We start from the raw sequence: 18,104 nt of genomic DNA on the forward strand, positions 1-18,104 counted from the left end.
GATTAGAAAGCATTATGCCACTAGCATAACGGGCAGTATTCTATAAAGTAATTTATTGTACTAAATGTCTGTAAATATATTTAAGTAATGCTAAAGTTGCATTCAAAGACTTGAAATCAACACTTTAGGCATCTCAGATAATTGACGTAGTTACAGCAAACTTTTTTTTTTTCAGGGGAAAGAATCCAGACATCCACTCAGTACATACCTCTCATTCTCTTAGTGTCAGAATCAAGATTTCCCCATAACTTACTCACATGAAACACTAAGAATAGGGGTTTTTTTTCCTTGGGTTTAAACGCCTCACAAATCAACAACTCCAAACATGCTAATCCAGAGAAAAATACCAAGAAATATTTTGATACACCACTGCAGACAGTTCCATCAAGTTGAAATGTCTGTGGTGCTTTTTCCTCTTTAAAGGAGGAGGATGATCAGTCCTTTCAGTGTGAGTAGGTCCCCAGTCTCACAAGGTGAGGAGCGCATTTGTGTTGTGGTTGTTCTGAGTATCTTAACAGACTAGGCTTTCCACCAAATGCTGTGGTACTGTAGCCGTTGATCCATCTGATCGCAATTTGGCAAATCTGCTGAGTACTAAGACTCTGATAATTGTGCTTGTACCTGTTTGCTTCTGATCTCAGACAATCTCCCTCCTGTGCATGGAGGTATCCCTGAAGAACCAAACAGTACATTTCATAAAGGTGTATGAAGTCTCAAAAAATTACACTATTAAAGAACATTTCCCAGAACAGTTTATCTAAAATAGAAAAAAGAACTGCTGAAGGCACATATTAATATTGCAACCCTTTTTCAAAATATTCTATTGTGAAGATACAAGATGCTGCTTATTTTTTTATTCAAAGATTGCAAGTGAATGAGGAACAAGTTTAAAAGCACAGAATAGCACCACATACAATATGTTCTCAAATTGGTTAAAATGCTTTATGGACAGTTTCAGATTTTTAACAACTTGATGACTGCAATAAACTGCTAGAATATTTGACTTCAACTGTAACTTTATACTAATTTAATTGCAGAAATTATATATTTAATTTTTTTTAAAGGGTGCTTTCCATATAGATTTCTTCCTTTAAAAAAAACCAAAACAAAACACAAACAAACCAAAAAACACCACACACCCAAAAAACCAAACAAGTGAAGAGCCAGCTTGCCCAGCTAGGTAAAAGATAAGCTGGCAGATCTTGACAACCATATACTAATAACACTGTGGTTCTGACTCAACTAAATACTAAAAGGACACATCATTGTCCGCAGTTTGGTGAAGTTTAATAACATTTTGAGTGTAATTTGTGAATCTTTCTTCTGCTCCCAATTGCATTTCCTTTTCAAAGAGCAAAAGATTTACTATGTTCTGGTTCAACAAAGCATTTCAAGTGCAGGCTTTACTGAACCTACACCTGTGCATTCATTTCTCTTCGGCAAAGGCATTAGAATGCTCCATGTTTTGCAAAACCATATCCTTACCAAGCTGAAAACAGTTCATCAGAAACATGCATACAAATGATAGAAAAAGACATAAAATATTAATACAGAAGTTAGATTTTGTTACTGAAATCAAGTGCTGTCTATTGGATACATCAAGCATTCTGGGTAACCTTACTTTAAAAAAAAAAAAAAAAAAAACACAACACATCTACAACACACCCCTCTACACCCTACACCTTCCTGCATCAAGGCGTCCAAATAATTCTTCCTCTCCTCCTTTCAATGAGCTATTATCTATTCATTGCCTTTTTGGGAAATATATAAAACCTTCTGTAAACACCTTCCCTTTGGGCACATTTTGTTCCCCTCCCCCCTTCTTGTTTTAAAGGGTAGAAGAAAAAATTACTCATTAAGCCAAATACCACAAAAATAAGTTCAACAAATAAAGATGACCAAAACCATAACCCAGATTCCAAATACCTATTTCCTTGAACAAAGCAGTGGATTTTTTCTTTTTTAATTATTTTCACTGAACACTTAACTGAAAACTAATAAAAAGGACAAGAAAGATTCCAGATATAAAAACTCTAAAGCCTTTTGTATTGCACATTTGAAATAAGTACAAAATTTGGGCCTTAGTCAGTAAAAACAACCTTAATTTTTAGTAGAAATTTTAGTAGAAAAATTAGAATAATTTTAGTTTGATTAAGTCTACAGTTTGATGAATCATTGGCTTTAGGAGCATGTGTTCTTTTGTTTTTACATTAACAGCCCTTTCAAGAATATTTTAGTTTTGCTACCTAAACGACATGCAGAAAGTATGAAGAAAACTTACTGGACTTTCTACTCCAGAAAATTGTTATTTTCTCACTATTAGTCTTTAAACATAAATACAAAATGTTCAAGGCTATACTCTCATCTGTTGGAAAGGCCAGGGTTATAAATTCTTTCATTACATTTAGAGACACGTAACAGATAATTTGAAAATTTAGCACAAAAGCCAATTGTAGCATTTCAAGGCTTTCTATCCTAGTACTTCAGAATTTCCTTTTCAATTTGAAAGAAACAATAATTTGCAGAAACATATGTAGATGTTATACTTAAGACTGGATTGCATTTTTAATTCTAACTGGTTCACCTGCACTTTATTAAACAAATTAAGGTTAATTTCAACATCTGATAACACTTCATTGAACAATTATTTAACAGAACTCTCAACAAATATCAAGGCACATGAGGACTTCATACATTGTTTTCCATTTGAAGGCTCCAAAATATCAATAATTAGCCTTCATAGCTACCTTCTGAAGAAGGTAACATTATTTTTATTTTATAAACAAAGGATTTGAGTAAGAAATAATAAATCCACCTGGTAAAGTAATGATTGATACTAAGACTCCCAGTTTTCTGTTCCATGCTGCAGCCACTACAATTTCATTTGGCGTCCTGCCTTTTTGCTTTTATTTTTTGGTACAGTTGTAATGAGGTTTCATTTTATTAAAATTTTCTGTTAAATCTCTGCTAAGCCACTCAGATCAACTACAGTTACTAGAACCAGAAAACAGCGTACATGAATTAACAGAAAGAAGATAGCCAAGACTTTATGAAAGATGAATCCTATGGAAAACGTCAGCTTCATTAGGTTACTTCATGTCTTCCGAGCTAGACTGGGAAGATATTCTCTATATATGGAATGCAATTCTGTTCTCCTCTCACACAAAAGCCACAGAGTTTCTCTCCTCTCAATACTTTATAAGCTATTACTTAGTTTTTAGAATTCAATCGAAGAAAAATATTAAGCGTGCTCCACCACAGGCTATGGATGGCTGCCACTCCTCCACACTTCCCACACCACCGTGTCCAGCACACAGTGCCTTCAGGTGACAATGTCCCAAGTCATAGCAGTAGGTAACAGGAGACGGGAGCCAAAAAACAATGGTAGCAATAACCACCACTTAGTTAATAGTCTGAGCCTATCCTTTTTTCTTGTCTTTTTTTTAAAGTAAGAGCTAAAACTGATTTGTCTCAGATCACTGAAGCAAAAAGACTTGCTATGTAATCATCCATCCAGCAGTTAAAAAAAAAAATAAATATCACAAGTACTACACTACATAAAAGCAAAAAACAAGCAATATCTCCAGTTCGCTCGTTATCTTTAGCTACAAAGACAGCTACTGCAGTTGAACCACTCACCTTTAGCACACTGTTAAAAGGCTCCAGGCAGTGAAATGCAGGACTTTCCAACAAAGTTATGTACACCACAATCTGAAACAACAAACAACACATATTTTAGTAAACTCCGAAGACCTTTAGCTAGGTAGTTTAGCTTTCATACTATCAAAATTTCCTAAGAGATGCTGAAGAGCAGGCAGAATAGCTCTAACTTGATACACCTGTTTAGCATATATAGAATCTATCTTCATATTTAACTCTTCTCCACCAATACAAGGTCAATGTAACCACAGACAATCCAAACCATCTAGGCAAAAAGGCAACTACAAACCCAGCCATCACAATACAGAGAAAAATCAGTCACGAAGTGGAATTAAAAATTCAGCCCAGTTTTAGAAAGATTACATTTTTTAAAGTGAAGGAAACAGTAGTTATTTTAACTTGCCCATACTTCCGAAAAAAAGGAAAACTATTATACTTGAAAAACTAAGGTACATCAGCAAAAGCAGAGCCCACAATTTTGTGGAGCATGACTATTTCCAGTGAGGAGGCACTCAGACACATTTTGTTGTGTAATCCAGCTGGATTACTACCACATGTAGTTTGAAGCTCTCTTGGGACCAACAAGAGTGAGCTCTGACAGCAGTGGTGAAGCTGGTCATAGAGCTAGAGAACTCCATTAAGGGAGATGCTGGCTGGATGTAAAGAAGCCATGAGGATGGCTAAAGCACAGCCACATGCCCCCTGAGAACTGACAGACCTTCTTCCTGGGAGACTCTCAAATGGACCTCCTGGACATGGCCCCAGCTGTGGCCCTAGCCCTGCTGGGAGCTGGACGGCACAAGCTTCCACAGCTCCCTCCTGGCCTCCACTGTTCTGTTAAGTATTTCTAGCCACAAAAGTAATCTTTCAGAAGGGACTTCAAAGTATTTAAACACTTGTTTCTGTTTTTTAATGATGCTTCTAACTCCTTAGGTTGTCTGAAAAATTCAGGCAGTGTAAACCCATTAAGATCCAATTCAAAGAGAAGGAAAGAATTCTGAGCATCTTCCTCCACCGCAGATCCTAATTCGTAAGGACGATACATTGCAACTCCTACTCAACCTGAGACTACTCAGGCAAAAATGTTTCTGTTCGAAGTCTTCTCTGAACAGATTCCAACCAGTTACCACTCTACAAAAGCACCCTATGAAGAAATTCAATTAAAAAGAGCAATTCGTCCAGTGAGCCTGTGCATCATGATGAAGGGGGGTAAAAAAGTATCGACAAAGGTATTATAAATGCCTTACACAGATGTTTAGAAGTGAGATTCAGACTTCCACCTATTAGTAAGGGGAGTAACAGAACTACTGAACCCAAAGTTTGACAAACATTTAAGCGCAAACATATTGTTAGGGGGTAAAGCACATGACAGTCCCTGCCCCTCAGCTCCATGGTGGCTCACCCCTTGCTCTCCAGCACCTGCGATGAGAGCCTAAGCACTACTGGCCCTCCTGAAAAACACACAAGGAAAAAACAAAACAGAGAGGGGAAAATTGTGACGAAGTATTATTCAAACAGAAGAGCCTCCTGATCCAGTTCAGTCCCTGAATGAAGATATGCCTGTAACGGCACAGGGCACTGGAGGGTGACCTACCCACCTTCTCCCCGGCCAGGGTGCTGCCTCACTGCCTGATCCTGGTTTTCAGCTTTCTGCAGACACAGAGCATGGGTATTCACACTTTGCTGTATCAGTTTTCCTACCCGGTTACAGACCTCGACTGCATTCTTGCTGAAAATTGCTCTATATTTGAAATTATAGGACAGATAGCAAGTAAATGGGAAAGATACTTTAATAAATGAAGCAACATTAAAACCCTGAGGCAGGGCAGATTTATTTTTCTACTGGTTGATTGTTCTGTAGTACATGTTTTTCCCCTGTCAATAACACAAGAACATTTTAAATATAAGGGAAAAAGTGAGAAAATAAAAGTCACTTCATTTTTTGTTATGAGATCTTCTGAACAGAACTATCTTTCCCCTTCCTACCTCACAAATCTTCTACTGCCCATTACCATCCACCACTGAAGTACTGTACCAAGCTTCTGATTGTCTGGGGTTTTTTGGTTTGTTCCTTAAAGAAAACCCAACACCTCTCTCAATTATTGCTTCCACCTTCACAAATGCGCATTTGCATATAGAACTCGCGTTTGAAACCGAGCTGAAAAACAGTACTGTTACTCATCAATACCTGAAAAACTAACCTTGTATTATTAGTCAACTGGATAGGAAGCACAGTTGGGGAAAATAAGTATCCAAATTCCATCTAAACACATAAGAAAAGAATGAGTCATGTGTTTATCTCAATATAACAACGCTAGCTTCCTTCTGTACAGCAAGAATAGTTTTATTTTCACAGCTCAAGTAACATAAATCAAAAGTAGCTCAGGACATTAATGGTGATAGTGCAAAGAGTCAAAGGAAGAAGATGCACAGGAAAACTTCATTGCTACCATCATTTGGATTGAAATAAAACCATGGTAGATAACAGACACATGAGTGCAAGATGCCGACTGGTCTCAGTCGTCTCTGGGCTCAATTCCATTGCATTGTGACCTCATTTCCTATTTTTCTCCTGGTAAAAACCTTAACTTTGCTATGGAAAAGACAGAGGAATTTTTTTGCTGCAAGTCACACTAAGAGTCACTTCCCCAGAAGAGTAACCAGTTTCCATCACACACTCCCACAGCCCAACACTTTGCCTGCAATGTTGCGACTTGCAGAGTGACTCAAACGCAGTATGGAAACCTGGGCCTTAAATAATTCACTTATATTCTAAATATGTTCCTTGAAACAATCTTTCAGTTATAGAAGTTCAAGATCTTTCTTCTCAAAGGGCAGTAAATGGAAACAGTGGTTGGGATTTGGGACTATCTGCCCTCAGGCAGAGGGTTTGCAACATACGTGGCAGTTTCTGGTTCTGCTGATGTGTCCTACCCGGGCAGGACTGTATGTGATAGCAAAACAAGGGTGGGGAATGAATAGTTAAACTTTGAGAGTACAAAAAAATCTCCATCAGCCTTCAAAAGCTTTGGAGCACACATGGCAAATACTTACTGCCCACCCAAAAGACAAACTGGCACATCAGAAAACTTGGGAAATGAAGTCAACAACTTTCTTGAAAGGCAGCAAGGCAAACAAAAGCATAGAGCTGGGCAGTCACCCCATGGTATCACCAGTGCCCGTCACTACTGTACCACCTAGCGTGATGTCCATTTGTCATATCTCAACCCTAAAGCCAATACTACTGCAGTAACGTCAGCCCCGGCTGCATGTAAAATGTCACAGTTCCTAACCACTCATGACTGCCTTCATATTCTATGCTTAGCATGAGGCTCAGAGCAGAGGAACAGGAGACAACAACAAGGAACAGGAATTGGCAGAGTATAGGAATTCGATGAACAAGTGATTACAAACATGCAAGGCAGGAACGACAAATCTGTCTGCACTTGAACAGCAACATCAGTCACTCAGCTTTTTTCTAGACCCAGGTCTTCCTGTACAAGGGCTATACTAAAGTGAAAAGTACTTTTGAATAGTCAGAAATAAAAGTTTGAACCCGATGCCAGCAAACAAGCACCAGAAGATAAATATCAGTAACGTCCAATATAATAAACACTGTACATTTAACTGTGTAGTCTTTAAAGATTACAACCTTAAGAGTAAATCTGTGCTTTTGTAATGATTACAAGTAACATCCACAGTTACTAACCATGTTTCCTTTCACTAATAGCTCTAATGTGCCCCATTTTCTTTATCCCCATGGCTAAAATCCAGATTCAGCCTTACAATGACTACTTCAATGACAATTCTCTCAGGCTCTCTTCTCAATACCTGACCACGTCCTATTTAAATTCTGACATGAAATAGCTAAAATAATCTCTTTGATAGTTAATATGCTAATACACAAGAATGACCTGACCATAAACCTGTACTACACAGACTGGGAGTTTTAACTCCAATGGTAAGGCATTCAAATGACTCCAATAACTATGATAAAATTCAACAACTGATGTATTACTGGTGACCTTCTGGAGAACAAATGAAAAGCATCACGTTAATACAAATTCTCCTGTGGAAAAGATCAAGCTGGCAATCTGCCAGTTCATTACACCATCTAGCTCCACTCCAACATTAAATATTGCCTTCCTTTGTAATTGACTGAAATACGCTGGAGCAATTGCAGGTAACCACTTTGGGCTATTAAAGTATTCCATTAAGACTTCTCCATTAGGCAGATACTTCAAATGAAGTTACATCAAAACAGGCTATGTTCAAAATATTTTAACTATATAGACAATTGGGCAAGCAAAATCCAGTTCCGTGGAGCAGCAGATTCAGCAGAGATCAGCCTAAGCACTCAAAAGCTCAATGCTCGATTACTTAAAGTGAAAAAAAAACCACCAGGTTTACTGAAGACTCTAGTATATGCTTAGTATTTTAACCAGCTAGTCAGATATAACCTCACAAAAATCACTTATTACCTTATTCTAAAGCTAAGAAAATGGTCATGTTAAAATATGCAGTAAATTCTTTAACTCTGATAAGTCAAGGCATTAATTCAATACTACATTTTAAAACTAAGTATGAAACAGAGAAAACAAAGGAAGACTGGTTCACATTGTATTTAAGATTTTTAAAAAGGCTGCAAATTGCAACATTGCATTACGATGTGTATAACATTCTAAAAACAAACAAAAGAATGAAATTCCATTCATGCTAGATACTCTACACAGCTAAGCGTTTCTCGTCTTAAGATCACAGTACCTTAATGGCAAAGAAGGAAGTGAAAATGGGGCACAAGAACAGGTTCACTGCCTTGCATGCAGAAAAGATTGTCAGATACTAAAACACTGGAAAAGATTTAAGCCTGTACGCCAGTTCTGAAAATGAGACTAGCCCCTGAAGCAAAGACAAGCTTCTGTGTTTAAATGGGCTTTTTTAAGCGGTCCAGGTTTGGAGCCATCACTAGAGGCTATAAGGGTTAGCCTAAGAAATTTGGGTCTCTTCTGAACAGTGCAAAAGCAGGAGGTTGTGTATCGCCTCTGTGCTCTAGCATACAAGAGCTGTAGTACACCCCCTGGCCATGCAGCCTTATCAAAGAGGAAATGATTAGACAGGTATCGTTTGCTGCTCAAACAACTAGCCCCCGCCCCCCCGCCCTCTCCCCCAAACAACGATTTTGGGACAGGGTATAGTGAGAGGAATGCAGCTAGAGAAAGCATGCAATGGCTCACACTTTAACAACACGCAAAGAGGCTACACTGACCTAAATTCTTATTTATCTCCTGCAGTCAAATGCATTTCCTCCGCAGACTCAGATACATTCTCAAAAAACAGGAACACTTTTTACATCTACTTGCACAGCCACCAACTCCCAATCTATTCATGAAACACAAGTAGTTGATTGTCCAAATAATATCAACATTTAAAATACTGTATTTCAAAAACCAACTTTCATTGTCAGCTTCCTCTGTAGTTGCAATTCAAACACATGCATGACTAGCATCTTATTAAACTGGAAATAAATGAGGAGGGTTACATCTGTTAGCAACTGCATCTGCTAAAATTCTGCAATATACATTGTACAGATTCACATTATTTTGTTAAGAGAAACCACACAGTTCTTACATTCTGTCAGCAAGAATTTTTCCCCAAAAGTCCGAGCCATTAAAAACCTAATCCTGATACCAATTACTACTTAAACTCACTGTAATATGCAAATTTTTTAAATTCCTGGCTTAAGCAGGATTTTCCACTTCCATTTTGATACTTACTGATATTGACCTAATTCAAATTTGATTATGCTGAGCTGCAAACTTCCAGGGCAGTCCCCGCATGAGAAAAGGAAAAAAAAAGAACCAAAAAAAAAACCCCAAAGCAGAGTGGAGAAATCATAAATGGGAGGCCAGGAAGCCTTCCCCACCATGAGGCTATAAACATGAAAGGACATGTAATCTTGCACTCTCAAAAACAAACAAAAACCCCACCACCAACAAAATTCCACACACACCTGTCTTTGAGGCTGATAACCAAGCATCAAAATAAATGGAAGCCGTGTCCACTCACGGTCTGCAGACTGAAGGAGGCTCACAATAAAGGTACTGTGCCACCAAAATAGCCCCTGGTTTTTTAAGCATTCCTATTCAATAACTACCTGTGAAAGGTCAAGTATTCAAACTCCATTTTATCTCAATTCCCCTATTTTTTTTCTTTTCTACTTAAAATAAGGAACAGGAACTCACAATCTTTCTAGTTTTCCTCATTTAAGGGTTTACAAACTGGGTATGGAAGTGTATGTGTAAATATCCCTAAAGCCCACATTGGAGAAGCAACAAAGATCTTAAGTTATGCTTAGGACAGCTCTAAGCACCTCAAGAACCCTTATTAATGTATGCTGGTAGAGCCGAGTTACCAATTATAATGGCAGACAAATAAGAAGAAACGAAACTATACATACCCAGGCTGTTCCTAAACTTTGTCTCACAGTATCTTTAAGGAAAGGAAAGGATTATACTTCAACCTTAGGTACTGCTTAACTAAGCAAGCTTCTCAAGGTCATGGTTTGAACACGAGATAATTATTTTGGTTTCCTTAAGGGGATACCTTATTATTCAAATTACAGATTTCATTTTTAGAAACATCTTAGCACTTACAGTTAGATAAGTTTCTTCAGCATTTAGAAATCAGCATTTTATACATATAGTTTAATAATTCACTCAAGTGGAACTTTAGCCTTGTTCCAATCAATACTTTAAATTTTTGTTTGTAAAAACTGCACAGTGACAGTCTTTTCTGTTAAGTAAAATCAGCTCAGAATCTTTGAGGACCTGAGTGGGTAACAACTCATCAACCCAAGCAGCTCCTTCACAAATCTATTTTTCCTATCGCACCTCTGCCATTAAAACGGTTTACACAGACACATATGACCCACCGATCATACCCGTTCTTCCAAACCTTTCTACTAGAGTCAGAGATTTTAATTCAATATTTGTGGGTGTCAGGGCTGTGAAAGATGGCTACAAACAGCACATCAATATACTCTTTACAGCAATCTAGTAATCTGCACATGTCAATTACTGAAAACGCACACCTCCACTGGAAAAAAGGCATTTGCAGATGCTTTTTGGAGAAGTGAAAAACCACAGATTCTGATGAATTAGCTACCACAGAAGGATGCCACGCTAACTCACTATCAGAGAAACGCTAGGCAGAGACACTTGGTTACTGCTGTTGGAAGGGAGACTAATGTTTAAAATAAGCAAATAAATGTCCCATCTACCCAGTCAAAGAAGATTTGCTTTGGGGTACATGTAACAGAAAATGGGACGGCCTGTAACAGGGGCTACAGAGAGACTACAGATCACTAATAGTGTAAGGCAGACTTAGCCCACTGGCATTCAAAGTTAAAGGCTGACTGCAACCCTTTCTAGAGCTCCTGTTGGTGGTAAATTATTCGTTTGTTCTTAGGAAAGATTTTCTTTTGGACTATGTGTACAGTCAACACACCACGGTCCGAATTTGAAATAACAGGTGCACTACTGCCTCTGTGCTAAAATACACGGGGGGTAAGGTGATGTTAAGAGGGATAGGTCAAGGTCAGTGGCTGTCTTTGAAACCACCAGGCACATACGGGGAACTGGAAGAAATGCACAGAGCAGATCCTGAGTGACATATTCAAGGAAAACATTGTCAGAAACTTCTTGGTAACTCTCAAACTGCAAAGTGGCAACTTGATATGTTATCTGATAGAACAAGGCCTGGCCTGGGCACTCCCCAACTCCTGTAAAAGCTGTCATCAGCAGCAGCTGCAGCAATCACTCCTTGTACTTGAGCCTGTTCGCTGAAGGTGTTCGGGTTTTACCTTTCCTTCAGGTGCACAGCCACCAGGTACGCAAGGGTGCTGTAGGCATTACTGGCCAAGTAGAGTACCTCATTCTGAAGAGTATACAAGCTCTGCCCTATTCTGTTCAGGCAAACTACATCTGAAGTACTGTCAGCGTAAAAGACAGCCATTTCACTTTGAAGGGATGGCAGAAAGAAGTCCAGGCATCCTGGCTCTCAGGTGATGAAATCTGTAATGACTTCAGCTGAGGAAGCAAGCGGAAGAAATCCCTCTCTACCACCACCAGCAGAAAGACCTGAAAGATTCATTGCTTACTCAAACTTGGTATTTCCTTTACAATGTTAAAAAGCACAGGGCTGTAAAACTCATATAAACAGACATCAAAATAGAACCCATTAGTAAAATTGAGGGAGGGGTAAAAAAAGCCAAAGATTGCAACACAAAACCCCTTACTGAAACTGGAATATGCTGAAATAGTACCTGGTGTTAGAGTTCAGTAATGTATTGATGAAAATTATCTTCCTTGGAAGGAGCAAGACATTTTTGTCTCAATACATTTGTATATCAAAGGCTGGGAAAAACTGGCATTCCAGATTCAAAGTTTTTCTGAGTGTCCTCTGATGGCCCAATTGAAAAAAAAAAACTAACAAACTTCATGTGGTTCAAGCACAAAACTACCAAGACTAGGGGTTCACGACTAAGAGCCAAAGGAAGACAAACACTTGGAACTTAGAAGTGGCTTTGGTTCCTACATGATTTGGTAGGCGGTATGCACTAGTCAGTGATGCGTGGTACCATAACCATCCTCTTTGGACATGGCAGAATGGCAGTCCCCAGATTCAGCACCTTCAATGTGCAGGTCAAAACAAAACCACCAGGTTCCTCAGATCCACGAAAAGGAACCAACAACTGAGTTCCTAGGATCACTACTTCCCAAGAACACAGTCCCTCAAAAGACCTGCTTTTTCTGTCAAGTTACTAATCAGAAATTGTTGAAGCAGTTTTTGCCTGACCTGCCCCAGAAACATTGCTTTAGGTTGACGACAAGAGAAACATTAACAGAGCTTTGGTTCCACCACAGCATACATCAGCCCTAGCCGCAGGCACTGCTATTATTGCTGTTTGAAAGATAACTAGATAGTCCAAAATCTCCTAATACCCAAATAAAATTTGGCAACCGCCTATATTCTGAGGTTTTCAGCACTGATTTTCTCCCTTTCATGTCTTGTACATGTTTGATGGTGTCTTTTTCTACTCATTTTAATCACACCAATTCAGTAGCAGACTGCAAATGAAAATGCAATAGAAACATTGCAGGCCCTGTAACAATACTCAAAACAATGATTTCCTATGGCAGCTGTCAAATTAATGACATCTCCAAAGCTATCTAAATACAGTATATCTGGGCAGAAATCCAATTATGTCAATTCCGTCTGAATACCCTAAAAGAGAGTCCTACTGGGGTTAGAAGTGGAAATAATTTTAAGCGCAGATTAGCTACATAAGCAGCTCCACACTTGAAACCAGAACAAGGGAACAAAAACCTAAAGGCATGACATTTATCTGGACACAAGGGGGGGGGGGGGGGGGGGGGGGGGGGGGGGGCGGGAACCAACCTGCTAGACATCTGGCAAAAGGTCAAAGCCAATTACCTTGTCCAAATTTCCTCCTCAAGATAATAGCTTCCAGGTTCACTTATTTGAAAAAAGATGTATTGACTGCAGTAATTAAGAAGATTTCTGCTTACCTCTACATCCTCCACTACTGCTTTGGTTTTTCTAAAACTTCTTTTTCCCAACCAAATATTAACAGCAGTAGTAGAACATGCCAACTTCCCAGAAGCACAAACTGAATTTATCTGAAACCTACATAAAAGAAAATAATATTCTCCTTCTAATATCAGGCAGTAGTGACAAATGGTATTCAGGGCTTTTAATTCAAGAGTATGATTTCTTGCTGCTTTTGCTGCTTTCCTTAAACCATTGTAACCACTCATTTCCTTTTTGCCTTGGAAATGTCTGTGTTACTCCTTAATTATGTGGCAAATTCAGTTTGCTGAGCTTTGCCAAAGGACGCTGTTTATTTGTGGTTTTAAAACAGAGAACGACCAAGGTGGGGGTAAAAATAGCTTTCTAATTCAACAAACAAAAAAATACAAGGATTTTTGTTCTCTTTCTTTGCAGGCATATGAAAATAACTTCTTTTGAAACTACAGATAAATATACATTTATCTATTTTTTAAACAAAACTATTCAAGAAACTGCTATGAAACTGAAGAAAAAAACCTACGTGTCAAATAACTGAAGCAATATATATTGGTTAGTAACTACATTTCAACTGGAAACCTTTATCTTTATTATGAATAGATAAATAAACCTTTAAACACATATAAGTGAATGATGATGAAAAATATCAGACTGATTTACACAAAGTTTCTAACCCTGATCTGTCTGTACACAGGAAAGAATGCTTTCAAAAGTAGGGATATAACTCACTGTACATGTATTGCAAGTGCTGCTTCTACCAACATGATACCAAATTCAGGAGAAAGTAAACCATTCATTATGGATGGGCCTATACTTAGGATTGCATGTTCCAGCCTGTGCTTCTTACACCAAGACTCACACTGCTAGAGGTGAGGGGGTTTTGTTGCTGTTGGGTTGTTGTTCTTTTTCCTGAGCACAGGTATTCAGCAAAGTCCAAAAATAAGCTTTTTTGGTGAAAACCTGTTAAGTTCTGAAGTATATAGCTAATTCCAAAAAGAAATTCAAAGAAACGGGTAATACAGAAACGTAGGGTTGCGCTCCAGAACTCACGACATCCTTAATTCAAAGTTGTGCCAATGAAGACCGGCTACCACCTTCACCCATTCAAAGAATTTAATCTCAAAAGCATTTTTAGGCACTTGCACAGAGATTCCTTTGCAAGCCAGCAACTTTGGATATTACCAGTTTAGGCCAAATTCAGATCAGTAACCCACCACATTTTCTGCTGTTAAAACGTAACTTAGAATATCAGACACAATAATTTTAACTAAACTTGTTAAGTTAAAGCATACTTTACTGTATTTTTCACAAAATGAAAAATACATTTTATTTAAAATAGCTTCCAATTGAACCATGCAGTCAATGAGGCTATCAGAAACATTTTGGCAAAGCCTAGAACAAAATTCTTCAGCTTCAATTTTTGGGTTTGGGTGGGGTTTTTTCTCTCTCTTTTTTTTTTTTTTTTTTTTTTTTTTTTAAGTTTAAGAATATATACAAGGAATCCATTTGTTGCCAGTGCTTTATTACAAGAGATTTCATTTTTGCACTTGCTCTCTAGAACACACCGAGCACAGTACCATGAATCCTCCTCTGTGTCACACAGGCACTGCAAATCCAATTACTACTCTATTAGGTCTCATTTAAATCCCATACGGTATGACAATAAACTGAACAAAATGAGCATCAGCACGTTTTTCAACCATCTTTAAAGCATGACATAGATGGCAATCCCAGCTTAATAAAATTTCATTTACAAGGAAGGTAGCTCCGAATTTTCTCTTTGTCTGCCAGGCATTTCAAGTAGACTTGGGAAATGCCACTTCTTCCCACCTTCCCTTGAAGTATCCAGGTGGACATCGCTATTTCATGCTTCTCAAATGCCTGAGCCTTCTGCTTCTGGCACATAAGTTTGCTCAATGTTTAAAACACATGCAAACCCTACCAACTACCACCTACAATTCAACAATTACTCCAAAGGTGTCACAGTTTCTTCCCCCCCACCCCCCCCCTCCTTTTCCTGGGTAAGGAACTTTCTGACACAGGGTAACATCAAGTTGGGAAGCACGGAGAGCAAAATCCCACCAGTCTCAAGGGTACTGAAAAGATGATAGTATTTTTAAGTAACCTATTATCCTAGCTGGATGCAAAAAACCTATCATTGTTCAACACTGATGTTCAGCACTGTAAATTTGCACAACTTTCAGAAGCTCTGAATACTTTACCACTTCAGTGCAGTTAGTTTATGCATATATTACAAGCATGTGCTCCTCTACCTTATATTACAGTATTTCCCAAGCTCTTCTCACTACCCAGCAACTACTGTTTACAGATGTCCGGGTCTGCCCTTTTGGGAATAAAAATAATCCAAAGAAAACAAAAAATGCCTCATTTGTAGTAAGCAGCCATCACAGTCAAAGCTCTTTCTGAAGGATGTATACGAGCCTTGTTGAATAGCTGTTTTTTAATAGCTGACCTGACTAAATCATCTTCCTCGTGCAGGCTAGAAATCAAAATGTCATGCTGACATTTAAACACATGATCTCTTGTTAAAAAAAAAAAAAACCAAATTGCAGGAAAAACACAGGCTGTCCAGTTTCAACCATACTCCCCAGATACTTTGTTGCTAGGACAGAAAGGTACAAAATTTCAAGAGTAGACTTCTAGATATTTCAGTTATTCCATTAAACAATTTCAGTTATATTTTTATTAAATTTTGTCCTTTACATGCATACCACCCATAGCCAGTAAAACCATGAGAAACGGGTAAACTCCAGGTTGAAGGAGAAAGGGTAATCAAGTCATTTCAAGGTTTGTGCTCCAATTATGCAATTATAATGAGAAGATTTGGGCCAGAGCTTTCTCTGTGCAGAGGAGATTATAAAGGCTGTAACATTACTGACGTTTTTCTTCTTTTTGCTAGAAAAGGAAACAAAAGGCAGAGGCATTTTTCCATGCATATTATGCAATCACATGGTCTTTTCTAATGTACTTCCATGGGAATTTTTCTGCATGCCTTTTAAAATGCCTTCCCCACTGTTTCACCTATCGTTTGCTGCAATTTAAGTCCTTCCCATTTATCTTCATCTTGTGTCTAAAACTACAGGCAGGCCACATTAGGGAACAACAAAAGCCAAAGACCACAGACCCTGAATTAACTCTGCCTGCAACTTTGACGTTTATGTCCCATAAGGTGTATTATATTGCTCACTTACAAAAATATGAAGATGATGATCACGATCCAAATGTCTTCGCCTGAAAATGAAGCTAAGAGTATCTTCTTTAGTTTTTAAAACTAATGAAGAACCGAAAACACTAAATTGTACTTGTATACTTAAATAATTTTGAAAATTCTGGTTTACTTTCAAGGAGGTAGAATGATTTCCCCTCCTTTCTATGGAATTTTAATTATATTCGCTTTCATTGTATTTCACTATTCCTTTCAATAGGCTATGACAGCAAATACAGATCCTATAACAAGAACTTATCCTCTATGGAAGTTACACCTCTCGAGCTGCAAAAGAGCACAAACATCCCACATGCTTCAGGACACAAAGCTTATTGCCATGAAACCTAAGAGTAACAGTCTCAGAAACCCACTGTTGATTGCTGAAGTATACACACAATTTTTCTTTGAAAAATTCAGTTATAGCAACCTTCCATTCAAATCAGTGGTATCACAGATGCTACGAGTGTTTCCTTCTTGACAAATATAAAGTAACAGTTCCCAGCAAAAATCAAGGAATTTCAAAACTAGAGCCTAAATACAGACTACGAACATATCAAGTGCTTAAATTACAGCTACTGTATTTTTAGAAGCACTAGGTACCTTAAGAAAGCAGTGCAACAAACTTCAAGCTCTTAGCACATTTGACATATGGTAGCAAAAAAAATATATATGAAAAAAAAAAAAATCAGTCCAGGAACAGACACCCTGTGCAAACAGGATTCAAAATTCTGGTGATGGTCCAACAGTCAGAAATAAACATAACATAGTGAAGCAATACCAAGGACAAAAAGCATGATGCATCATCTAGTACTGGTTCTGCCCCCTTATGGGGTACACCATTAATTCATTCCTTTGCCCAAAAACAATTCTTGCCTTACATTTTACTAATCTGTAGTAACTTTACATGTGCAAACTTACTTGTTCAACTAGAAGTACCTCATCCTTCCTGCTGATGACAGGCATTAATGATCTCAAGAAATGTCAACCAATATTGAGCATTTCAAAATATACATGGAACAGAGCAACTCGGGGCTACTTATTTTTATTACAGAGAGATTACCAGCTCACTTAGTGAGACACAAAGGAAACAGGACAGGAAAAAAGCAGCCCTCCAGAGTGCATACCTACCAAAATTCCCTAGCATGGGTTTCTAAGCCTATTACTGATCAGTAATGAAATAATCTTTTGAAGAAGATAGTGCTGCACTTATAAACTGTAAAGCTAAATGTTACACACTTTGCACAACTTACGTTTCAGAAGCCAGTTTCAGCTTTGCCACCTAAAAACTGACTGGCTTCACCACAGAAACATGACTCCTCTTTTCCGCAGAATACAACCTGATGGGAGCTTCAAATGAGCACATTGGGTCTGAGAACCAAACTGAAAGCTGTCACAGAGTGAAAATGCCTCCTGAATAAAGCTTTAGATTCCTGAAGGAAGGATCACCTCAAAGCAGGGCGGTATTGCTTCTTCTTCCAGCCTTTTAATATACCCGCAGGCAAAAGACTCTTTCCTATCAGTGCTTTCACTGGAGCTGAGAGGCAGGCCAACTGCCTGGACCTGCTACTTGATGAAGAGTTATGCCAGCAAGTAGAAGAGCAGCTAATCC

The 18,104-nt window shown here is 38.3% G+C and overlaps 1 protein-coding gene across 2 annotated transcripts in view; it reads right to left on the reverse strand.

Annotated features, from left to right (window-relative positions):
- The window catches only part of NCK2 (NCK adaptor protein 2), an 88,864-nt gene that overhangs the window by 51,720 nt on the left and 19,040 nt on the right, over positions 1–18,104 (reverse strand). For both annotated transcript variants that reach the window (XM_055701953.1, XM_055701954.1), the window contains one exon: positions 3,640–3,711. The gene's annotated coding sequence lies outside the window, so the exon portion shown is untranslated. The remainder of the gene's footprint in view (positions 1–3,639; positions 3,712–18,104) is intronic.

This window comes from Falco cherrug, chromosome 2 (genome assembly GCF_023634085.1).
Source record: "Falco cherrug isolate bFalChe1 chromosome 2, bFalChe1.pri, whole genome shotgun sequence".
In the NCBI taxonomy this organism is placed as follows: Eukaryota; Metazoa; Chordata; class Aves; order Falconiformes; family Falconidae; genus Falco; species Falco cherrug.